The following is a 12,515-nucleotide window of genomic DNA, read 5'->3' as shown; positions in this document are numbered from 1 at the left end:
ACGGAAAATCTGAAAACAAGACCCAACTGTAGGAGAGCGACTCCTGACTGTACACTGAATACCTAGCTTTTGTACCACCACCAACTGTGGGAGCGAGACTCTGACTGTACATGAATACCTAGCTGTTTGTACCACTACCAACTGTGGGAGCGAGACTCCTGACTGTACAACTGACATACCTAGCTGTTTGTACCACTACCAAGGTAGGAGAGACTCCTGACTGTACAACTGAATACCTAGCTGTTTTGTACCACTACCAACTGTGGGAGAGGAGACTCCTGACTGTAACAACTGAATACCTAGCTGTTTTGTACCACTACCAACTGTGGGAGAGACTCCTGACTTTGTCAACTGAATTACCTAGCTGTTTGCTACCACTACCACTGTAGGAGAGAGACTCCTGACTGTACAACTGAATACCTAGCTGTTTGTACAACTACCAACTGTAGGAGAGAGACTCCTGACTGTACAACTGAATACCTAGCTGTTTGTACACTACCAACTGGGGAGAGACTCCTGACTGTACAAGCTGAATACCTAGCTGTTTGTACCACTACCAACTGTGGAGGAGACTCCTGACTGTACAACTGAATACTAGCTGTTTGTACCACTACCAACTGTAGGAGAGAGACTCCTGACTGTACAACTGAATACCCAGCTGTTTGTACCACTACCAACTGTGGGAGAGAGACTCCTGACTGTACAACTGAATACCTAGCTGTTTGTTACCACTACCAACTGTGGGGAGAGACTCTGACTGTACAACTGAATACCTAGCTGTTTGTACCACTACCAACTGTAGGAGAGAGACTCCTGACTGTACAACTGTAATAACCTAGGCTGTTTGTAACAATTACCAACTTGGTAGGAGAGAGACTCCGCTGTAAAACTGAATACCTAGCTGTTTGTACCATACCACTGTGAGGAGAGACTCCGGACTGTCAACTGAATACCTAGCTGTTTACCATAAACTGTGGGAGAGACTTCCTGACTGTACTAACTGAATACCTAGGCTGTTCTGTACAACTACCAACTGTAGGAGAAGACTCCTGACTGTCAAATCTGAATACCTTAGCTGTGCTGTCTGTACCATACCAACTGTGGGAGAGAGACTCCTCGACGTACAACTGAATACCTAGCTGTTTGTACCACTGACCAACTGTGGAGAACTACTGACACTGTACAACTGAATTACCTAGGCTGTTTGTACCACTACCAACTGTGGGAGAGACTCTGACTGTACAACTGAATACCTAGCTTTTGTACCACTACCAACTGTAGGAGAGAGACTCCTGACTGTACAACTGAATACCTAGCTGTTTTACCACTACAACTGTGGGAGAAGACTGACTGTACAACTGAATACTAGCTATTTGTACACTACCAACTGTGGGCAAGAGAGACTACCTGACTGTACAACTGAATACCTAGCTGTTTGTACCACTACCAAACTGTAGGAAGAGACTCCTGACTGTACAACTGAATACCTAGCTGTTTGTACCACTACCAACTGGATGAGGAGACTCCTGACTGTACAAACTGAATACCTAGCTGTTTTACAAGAAGCACTAATCAACTACCAAACTGTCAGGAGCAGAGGAGACTCCTGACCTACAACTGAAATACCTAGCTGTTTGTACCACTACCAACTGTAGGAGAGAGACTCCTGACTGTACAACTGAATACCTAGCTGTTTGTACACTACCAACTGTTAGGAGAGAGACTCCTGACTGACAACTGAATACCAGCTGTTTACACTACCAACTGTGGGGAGAGACTAACTGACTAACTGAATACCTAGCTGTTTGTACCACTACCAACTGTAGGAGAACATCCTGACTGTACAAACTGAATACCTAGCTGTTTTACCACTACCAACTGTGGGAGAGACTACTGACTGTACAACTGAATACCTAGCTGTTTGTACCACTACCAACTGTAGGAGAAGACTCCTGACTGTACAACTGAATACTAGCCTGTTTGTTACCACTACCAACTGTGGAGAGACTCCTGACTGTACAACTGAAGACCCTTTTCAATATCGTTGAATCTATTTCCTGGAAGTTTTTCAACACATTTTTAATATTGTAGCTACTTAAGTAAATACCTGCAGTCAACTTGTACAATACGTTAAGAGATAAAGCAGATCACCTGTCACATTATGAAGATTACCCAGAGCAGTGAGCCAGTCATGTGTGTTGTGTAAATAGCCCAACAGGATGAAGCGGGAAGGCAGGGGGTCCAGCCGTGTCGTTGACAGGAGTCACCGTTTTCTATTGGAAGTCAGCAGTTAAGTAAATACCTGCAGTCAACTTGTACAATACGTTAAGAGATAAAGCAGATCACCTGTCACATTATGAAGATTACCCAGAGCAGTTGAGCCAGTCATGTGTTTGTTTGTAAATAGCCCAACAGGATGAAGCGGGAGCAGGTGCYTCCAGCRGTGTGTTGACAGGAGTCACGTTTTCTATTGTAAGTCAGCAGTTTTTTTTTTGCTTCAATAGATTGATCAGGGACGTYAAGAAGAGTATTGAGGCCAAGTCAAACGAAAAAAGAAATAAACCGCAACGGATGGTGGTACTTGGATTTTTTTTTTAATTGCACGATCCTACTTTAAAGTGGCAATATCTSGAGAATAAACTTAAAATGTAATTTTGAAAATAAAGTCAAAATTTGTAGATAGAGTTTACATTTTTTGAATTAAGTCACAGGTATATTTCAAMATTAAAGTATGGGATAGCTGCATGTCTCCCTGTCCCTTTTTGTGTGCTCACCACCATTGAAATGCCTGCGTTAGAAGACTGGRGAAAGTATACTTTAGAATTGGCTTTAGTAAGAAGGAAATCCTTGCTGTTTTAGCACATAATAACCATATTATTATAATCATTAGGACCTGGAAGAGGTTGTGCCACAGATTATTTTCAGAAGGAGAAACCATGGTTACATATATAGGTAGAGACGGGCGGGTTGTGTGTGTATGCAGGTTGTGCGTATGCAGGTGTGTGTGTGTATTCAGGTTGTGTGTATACAGGTGTGTGTATGTATTCAGGTTGTGTGTATACAGGTGTGTGTGTGTATTCAGGTTGTGTGTATACAGGTGTGTGTGTGTATTCAGGTTGTGTGTATACAGGTGTGTGTGTATTCAGGTTGTGTGTATACAGGTGTGTGTGTATACAGGTGTGTGTGTGGGTGGTTAAAAGTAGGGGCAAAACCAGCAAATGGCCATTAATCTAATACACTCGTTAGTCACTGTGCACTAATGCTTATCAATTTAACGATCTAATAACTCATTCAAACAGGCGTCACTGCTCACTCGCGCTTATCTATCTACTAACTCACGCACACACCAAGTTTCCCCCTGGCAATTTCAGACTGTAGGCAAACACGCTAACAGCCATGGTGCTTTATGAGCACAAACAAACAACGTTCTTGTCACTGAAAAACCTGTGTTTCAGACATAAGGAAGTGGATGGCGGCAAATGTMRTYCTTTTAAACTCGGACAAAACAGAGATGCTTGTTCTAGGTCCCAAGAAACAAAGAGATCTTCTGTTGAATCTGACAATTAATCTCGATGGTGGTACAGTCGTCTCAAATAAAACTGTGAAGGACCTCGGCGTTACTCTGGACCCTGATCTCTCTTTTGACGAACATATCAAGACTGTTTCAAGGACAGCTTTTTTCCACCTACGTAACATTGCAAAAATCAGAAACTTTATGTCCAAAAATGATGCTGAAAAATGTATCCATGCTTTTGTCACTACTGGGTTAGACACCTGAATGCTCTACGTTCCAGCTACCCAGATAAAGCACTAAATAAAACTTKAATTAGGGCTAAACACGGCTGCTAGAATCTTAACTAAAACCAAAAAATGTGATCATATTACTCCAGTGCTAGCCTCTCTACACTGGCTTCCTGTTAAGGCTAGGGCTGATTTCAAGGTTTRACTGCTAACCAACAAAGCATTACATGGACTTGCTCCTACCTATCTTTCCGATTTGGTCCTGCCGTACATACCTACATGTACCCTACGGTCACAAYACGCAGGCCTCCTTATTGTTCCTAGAATTTCTAAGCAAACAGCTGGAGGCAGGGCTTTCTCCTATAGAGCTACATTTTTATGGAGTGGTCTGCCTATTCATGTGAGAGCGACCTTTAAGTCTTTATTGAAGACTCATCTCTTCAGTAGGTCCTATGATTGAGTGTAGTCTGGCCCAGGAGTGTGAAGGTGAACGGAAAGACACTGGAGCAACGAACCGCCCTTGCTGTCTCTGCCTGGCCGGTTKKCCTRTTTCCACCGGGATTCTCTGCCTCAAACCCTATTACAGGGGCTGASTCACTGGCTTACTGGTGRTCTTCCATGCCMTCCCTAGGAGGGGTGCGRCACTTGAGTGGGTTGAGTCACTGKCGTGATCTTCCTGTCCYGGTTGGCGCCCCCCTRGGGTTCGTGCCGTGGGAGAGATCTTGTGGGCTATACTCGGTGTCAGTATAGTAAGTTGGTGGTTGAAGATATCCCTCTAGTGGTGTGGGGGCTGTGCTTTGGCAAAGTGGGTGGGGTTATATCCTGCCTGGTTGGTCCTCTCCGGGGGTATCGTCGGATGGGGCCACAGTGTCTCCTAACCCCTCCTGTCTCAGCCTCCAGTATTTATGCTGCAATAGTTTATGTGTCGGGGGGCTAGGGTCAGTCTGTTATAACTGGAGTATTTCTCCTGTCTTATCCAGTGTACTGTGTGAATTTAAGTATGTACGCTCTCTCGCTCACTCGATGACTCCTTGCTGTCCCCAGTCCACATGGCCGTGCTGCTGCTCCAGTTTCAACTGTTCTGCTTGCGGCTATGAACCCTGACCTGTTCACCACGTGCTACCTTGGCCCAGACCTGCTGTTTTCAACTCTCTAGAACAACAGGAGCGGTAGAGATACTCTGAATGATCGGCTATGAAAAACCAACTGACATTTACTCTTGAGGAGCTGACTGTTGCATCCTCACAACCACTGTGATTATTATTATTTGACCCTGCTGGTCATCTATGAACATTGAACATCTTGGCCATGTTATGTTATAATCTCCACCCGGCACAGCCAGAAGAGGACGGCACCCCTCATAGCTTGGCTCCTCTCTAGGTTCTTCCTAGGTTCTGGCCTTTCTAGGGAGTTTTTCCTAGCCACCGTGCTTCTACACCTGCATTGCTTGCTGTTTGGGGTTTTAGGCTGGGTTTCTGTACAGCACTTTGTACACAGCTGATGGTAAGAAGGGCTTTATAAATACATTTTGATTGATTGACTGACATGAATGAGAAGAGAACCTGGGTTGAGTCCCTGTTCAGTCACTGAATGAGAAGAGACCTAGGGTTGAGTCCCTGTCAGTCCACTGAATGAGAAGAGACCTGGGGTTGAGTCCCTGTCAGGTCACTGAATGAGAAGAGACCTGGGGTTGAGTCCCTGTCAGTCACTGAATGAGAAGAGAACTGGGGTTGAGTCCCTGTCAGTCACTGAATGAGAAGAGACCTAGGGTTGAGTCCCTGTCAGCCACTGAATGAGAAGAGACTTGGGGTTGAGTCCCTGTCAGTCACTGAATGAGAAGAGACCTGGGGTTGAGTCCCTGTCAGTCTGCCCTGTGAATTTGTTCCAACATTCTGCTGAGTAGCCTCGGCGAAATCGGTGCATAATGGCAACTATTAATGACTTTACCCATGGTGCTTTACTATGGGTAGTATTTCCCCCTTATGGCCTCCTAACGACTACAGGCTAGCAGGCTATGTGAGCACACTAAATAAAACAAATGAACGTGGGATCCTGGGGACCGGGGGTTGTGTGTGTATGTCCCATGTCACTGATCTGGGTCGAATCTGATCGTCACGGGTCTCAGGTATGTGTAATTTTAACGGACTCGTCTGGAATGGCCCGTGCATTTCCGAACGTCGCTGCAGTAGAGAGAGACAGAGAGAGACAGAGAGAGACAGAGACAGAGACAGAGACAGAGACAGAGAGAGAGAGAGAGACAGAGAGAGACAGAGACAGAGACAGAGACAGACAGAGAGAGAGAGAGAGAGAAATGTATAGTGCTGCTGCTGCTCTTGCTTTGGAGAGGAGCGTAGGACGTGTAGCTTGCTGCTGACCAATCACAAGTCATCAAGGCGGCAATAGGCTACAGACATAGAGCCTTGCTCCTTGTGTGGCAAGAGTTAGGAGATATCTAATCAATGGAAGAAGGAATTCAAATGATGGAATTAAAAGTTAAAGGTGAAGGATAGGCTACAATGCACAAGAGCCAACAGGTTGGCTGCTTCTTAACATTCTGAATGGAGTTGTTGTTATTTGTAACTGTAGGATGTGAAAGCACATGCATTGCAGCCTCAATTAGCCTAGCTAGCTAACGTTAGCTAGCTTAACTAGCTTCTCGTTCCGGTCTGATGCAGTCAAGACATATTTGATGATAAATAACTTAGCTATGGCAGATAAATAACTTTAAAAAACTAGCTATGGCAGTTATTAGTCTACTATAGCGTGAGTCGGCTTGGTGCCTCTCCCTCCCTCCTCCCTGCTCCCCACGGCACTCGCTCAGAGTATGATCCCTCCCCTGCCTGCTAGAGTGGCACCCCTCTCCCTCCTCTCACGCCTCTCATCAGCTCCGGTTAATAAAGTAGTTTTTAAAAAAAAGATTTTCTGCTGCTTCCCTCACTGGGATCGGATCGGTTCTGGATCCGACCAGGTTTATTCACAACGTGTCTAGTGGTCCTCGTGTCCGTTTGGAACAGGTCTCTATATTTTTWAAAAGTTTGATGCATACCGGGTCCGGGTGGGAAAGCCCCAGATCCATTTCAGATCGTGTCCAACTTTTTGGACCCATGAAGACCTCTATTACCTAGACTATAAATAAATAATCACTGATCTGACATGACTTGGTTGGTAGCCTAGCATAATATGTCCTTTCTATCGCTGATGTCTTCAAGGATGTGAGGAATGACGTAGGTACGTAGGTTATCCCAAAACAGGGGCATCATCTCAGTTATGACGCTAATTTAGGCAACCGCTGGTTGACCTTATAGAGGCTAGTGGCTAGACCTGTTAGGTTAGAATAATGGACCGTAAAAWGACGGTTTCAGAGGAGGCTTTAGCCAAACCCCTGTCCCCCTGCCCCAAGGCTATGCAAGGTACATGACAGGGGTTTGGGGGCAGCCTATGAACCCGACAGGGAAGCGATATTCTTCTCCACGCAATCCATAGCTTAGATTCACAAGATAATACACATAGGCCTATGAGGTTACTGCACTGGAATTGTACATAAAACACCTTGCCATCACACAAAGAGTTAACCTTTCATTTTGACATGTAGGCTGCTGGCCTCGCTGTTCTCTCTAAAATACTATGCAAGGTGTTGGCATACGCAGGGGATTGACGATAACATTTTAGCGTATTCAAAAGGGCACCATGACAGGGACTGATGACAGGGTCTCTTCACATTCTGACAACGCACCATGACCAATAAAACGGTATTGCTTTGGGGATACCGTGTGTGTGTGTGTGTGTGTGTGTGTGTGCGCGGTGCAGTGACCCATGTGTGAACGAGTGCGATAGAGACACCCCACCCCTCCACCACCACACACACACACACACACATCTCTACCTATGTATGTAGCCACACGTACTTGGATGAAATACCTCATCCAGTCTGTGTGATTCCTCCTGAAAAGACACAATCTGTGGCACAACCTCTTCCAGGTCCTAATGATTATAATAATATGGTTATTATGTGCTAAAACAGCAAGGATTTCCTTCTTACTAAAGCCAATTCTAAAGTATACTTTCACCAGTCTTCTAACTCAGGCATTTCAACGGTGGAGAGCACACAAAAAGGGACAGGGAGACATGCAGTTATCTCATACTTTAATCTTGAAATATACCTGTGACTTCATTCTCAAAATATTGCCTCTTTTTTAAAGTACTATCCATGCAAAAAAATATATCCAGTACCACCTCCCACAGCTGTTTAGTTTTTGTTCATCACTTGGCCCTAATGCTCTTCCAGAAGATTCCCAAGGTAGGCTACAGTAGAATGATTTTTGTTCAAAATGTGTGGTTAAGAACCAAAACACAATTACATTATATATGCAGTGCTGTTCTTTGTTTCTATTCAATAAATTAGGCCTACACACAGGGGCGTCATGCACCCCAAAAATCTGAGGGGGCACAAAGTACATGAGGATGGCTGGTAGGTGGTCCGGAGGGGGTTATGCCCAGTCTGTAAATTGGAGAATTTTGGATGTTTCAAACACTTGAAACAGCCTTTTCCTCCAGAGCCATAATCATTATACTTAGTTCTATGCAAAAAAAAAATATATGTTTATTTTTCTGAATATGTAAACATACCTCTTGAGCTCTCAGTAATGATACTCTTCTGTAGGATATCTAGTTTTCCTTCACAGAAAATAATGTAAGACATTCAGCAGAAAATAGCTTCATTTTCATCAGATGACAACAGAAGTGCAACGCTATTTGGCTGGCAGCCTCACAAGTAAATGAGCTTACAATGAAAAAAGCCATGACTTTTTTTGCAAAAACGATACATGGCCATCATATTTATAATGTTTATCACAGAAAGAATGTAGCTAGCTACATTTCCTAATGTTTTGTTTAAAGTTAATCTTGCATTATACCAGAGAAAAGGAGGCTGGRTACGCAGAGAAAAGTACCGGAGAAAATGAGCTACACATCCAGTCGGAGCGCTGTCTGCTGARAGAATGCCAGTTCCTGAATTCTCATCCGAGTGGAGAGGTGTAACTGAAGCACAAAATGTCTGACGCCGAGCTAAAATTACAATAAGAAGCATTTTACATCTGTGTTTACAAAACACAGCAACATATTTCTTATGTGTTTAATCTTCTTTAATCTTTTTTCCTGCATTAATGAGACCCCTAAGTTTAACTTGCTAGTTAATCTAAGTAAGTGGCTGAATTAATGTGGTGACGGGCATCATAGTGTTAGCTTTCTGCCGTGTTGGCAAAGTCAAAGCTCTTTAGATTAGTTATTTGTACAGCTGCCACCATCTTGATTTCCTTGCATTTTTTCTCCTCTCCCCTCATCTCCGAGCAGAGCACAGGCCCGTTGCCCTAACGACTACACACAGACAGTGTGTAGCCTACACACGCTGCCCCTGTCCTCAAGCTGTTCTTCCTTCAGACCAGCATGCATCAAAACTTTGTTCATTTGCACAATGTCTCTCGTTCACATTCGCTTGTAAATGTCCAAACTCACCAAAAATGACATTCAGTAGCTCCTACCTATACATGTAAACTCAGCAAAAAAATAAACGTCCTCTCACTGTCAACTGTGTTTATTTTCAGCAAACTTAACATGTGGAAATATTTGTATGAACATAAGATTCAACAACTGAGACATAAACTGAACAAGTTCCACAGACATGTGACTAACAGAAATGGAATAATGTGTCCCTGAACAAAGGGGGGTCAAAATCAAAAGTAACAGTCAGTATCTGGTGTGGCCACCAGCTGCATTAAGTACTGCAGTGCATCTCCTCCTCATGGACTGCACCAGATTTGCCANGTATCTGGTGTGGCCACCAGCTGCATTAAGTACTGCAGTGCATCTCCTCCTCATGGACTGCACCAGATTTGCCAGTTCTTGCTGTGAGATTTTACCCCACTCTTCCACCAAGGCACCTGCAAGTTCCCAGACATTTCTGGGGGGAATGGCCCTAGCCCTCACCCTCCGATCCAACAGGTCTCAGACGTGCTCAATGGGACTGAGATCCGGGCTCTTCACTGGCCACGGCAGAACACTGACATTCCTGTCTTGCGGGAAATCACACACAGAACAGGCAGTATGGCTGGTGGCATTGTCATGCTGGAGGGTCATGTCAGGATGAGCCTGCAGGAAAGGTACTACATGAGGGAGGATATCTTCCCTGTAACGCACAGCGTTGAGATTACCTGCAATGACAACAAGCTCAATCCGATGATGCTGTGACACACCGCCCCAGACCACGACGGACCCTCCACCTCCAAATCGATCCCGCTCCAGAGTACAGGCCTCGGTGTAACGCCCATTCCTTCGACGATAAACGCAAATCCGACCATCACCCCTGGTGAGACAAAACCGCAACTCGTGAGTGAAGATCACTTTTTGCCAGTCCTGTCTGGTCCAGCGACGGTGGGTTTGTGCCCATAGACGACAATGTTGCCGGTGATGTCTGGTGATGTCCTGCCTTACAACAGGCCTACAAGCCCTCAATACACCCTCTCTCAGCCTATTGTGGACAGTCTGAGCACTGATGGAGGGATTGTGCGTTCCTGGTGTAACTCGGGCAGTTGTTGCCATCCTGTACTTGTCCCGCAGGTGTGATGTTCGGATGTACCGATCCTGTGCAGGTGTTGTTACACGTGGTCTGTCACTGCAAGGACGATCAGCTGTCCGTCCTGTCTCCCTGTAGCGCTGTCTTAGGCGTCTCACAGTACAAACATTGCAATTTATTGCCCTGGCCACATCTGCAGTCCTCATGCCTCCTTGCAGCATGCCTAAGGCACGTTCATGCAGATGAGCAGGGACCCTGGGCATCTTTCTTTTGGTGTTTTTCAGAGTCAGTAGAAAGGCCTCTTTAGTGTCCTAAGTTTTCATCACTTTGACCTTAATTGCCTACCGTCTGCAAGCTGTTAGTATCTTAACGACCGTTCCACTGGTGCATGTTCATATGGTTCATTGAACAAGCATAGGAAACAGTGTTTAAACCCTTTACAATGAAGATCTGCGAAGTTATTTGGATTTTTACGAATTATCTTTGAAAGACAGGGTCCTGAAAAAGGGATGTTTCTTTWTTTGCTGAGTTTATAACTTTATGAGCTGGATTGCCTGTCTTTGCAATTTGTTTATTTTTGTTTGTGCTCATTAGCATATGTAGTTAGCAGCCTCCATTGAAATGCGCTATTACTTGTGCATATTTTATTAGCATTCTGGTAGACGCCCAATGGGATTTTTTCCTCTTTTAGCACCCCCTTGTGTACTAAACGGTAATACCATATATATCTTGGTATGACGACATACTGGATACAGCCCAACCCTAACGTCTTGGTATGACGACATACTGGATACAGCCCAAACCTAACGTCTTGGTATGACGACATATTGGATACAGCCCAACCCTAACGTATGGTTCCAGGATTACACTGTGAGTGTATGGTTCCAGTAAATGGTGAGAGAATGGAACATCTCTAACACAATAAGATCCCATTCCTAAATGAGTAAATGTCGAGGGTTATAGTAGTGAACTAGGCCTAATAGAAGCACAGCCGGCTGGGGCATAGATCACACTCATCAAGAGATGACTGTTGAAATGGAAAGAACTGGGATGATATTTCAACATTGTGCGGTTGATAGTCTGAAATACGCTCTCAATTAGGTTTATTTTTCCTGCCACGTCCTTTATAGGCAAAATGTATAAGGCTTTGCGGTGTAATAGTCTATTATCAGGCGTCTCTACGGAGTTGTTGGAGGGTCTCATGTTAGCCTACAGTGTTGTTGCATTGCTGACATATTAATGGAACAAAACACTCTACTCGCATCTTCGGTTTTATCAACAACTAACCGCTTGATACCATTTTTTTCTACAGCGTCGTATATAGGCCAATTGTTGATTTGCTATGATAGCTTAATATTTTGAAAGTGGCCTAAATAAAAAGGCATTGTATCACGAATTTTATCATAGCTAATGATATGTCTGACACGACTTTCTCCCTTTCTCATTCAATAGCGGCAATTTACGTGAAAAATGATTGTTGGATACAACGCTTGCGGAGAAACAGCCCACTGCGTGCTCGCTACAACAAGACAATGATGGAATAATACAACACCTGCACAGGGCCACAGCCCAAGAACAACGAGGTCGAGTTGCAATTGTCCAACAGTCCGCGACTTCGAGTTAGGCAATGTTCACAGACATATGGTGTTCAATAAAATATTATCACCTACCTTAAGAGAAATGATATCCCTTATCAACAGACAGTCCAGATCGTCTTCAAAAAAAACTCTTCGGCGTGATCTATAATGCTAATTTCTTGTCTTTTTTTTTTACCGCACTGAACGACCACCTCGTCTTAAAACTCAGTGCGTATCTCTCCGTTGTGGGAACCGTGACGTCATCCCGATGGTGGTGCGAGGGGTTTGCATAGGGAAAACACATTTCACTGGTTGACTGTGGTGAATGGTCGTTGTTTTCACGGACCAATCAGGGCGAAGAGCGGTGAGAGTCTAGTGAATGGGACTCATCGAGTGGTGACCACTGATCATCTGACTTGTTTGGGCATTCATTATACATCACAGAAAGATGTGACGAAATGCACAGAAATAGAACAATGAATGTGTCTTGTAAATTGAGCAAGCAATACTTATCCTTATCTAGCTTCTTAGATTAGATTGATTKATATTTATATATTTGTAACTGTATAAATATGACAATTTAACTAATACAGAGTCTACTTTACTTGCTTATAAAAGTKAACAAAAAA

The 12,515-nt window shown here is 44.2% G+C and overlaps 1 protein-coding gene across 1 annotated transcript in view; it reads right to left on the bottom strand.

The window, feature by feature from the left end:
• LOC111967218 (cysteine-rich and transmembrane domain-containing protein 1) overlaps positions 1-12,130 on the bottom strand; it is a 29,153-nt gene extending 17,023 nt beyond the window's left edge. Inside the window, exon 1 of the mRNA XM_023992092.2 lies at positions 11,980-12,130. The gene's annotated coding sequence lies outside the window, so the exon portion shown is untranslated. The remainder of the gene's footprint in view (positions 1-11,979) is intronic.
• Between the last annotated feature and the right edge of the window lie 385 nt (positions 12,131-12,515).

The sequence above is a fragment of the Salvelinus sp. IW2-2015 genome, linkage group LG8 (genome assembly GCF_002910315.2).
Source record: "Salvelinus sp. IW2-2015 linkage group LG8, ASM291031v2, whole genome shotgun sequence".
NCBI classification, from domain to species: domain Eukaryota; kingdom Metazoa; phylum Chordata; class Actinopteri; order Salmoniformes; family Salmonidae; genus Salvelinus; species Salvelinus sp. IW2-2015.
The sequence above is the reverse complement of the archived record's forward strand: the minus strand, read 5'-3'. Positions and strand labels throughout refer to the sequence as shown.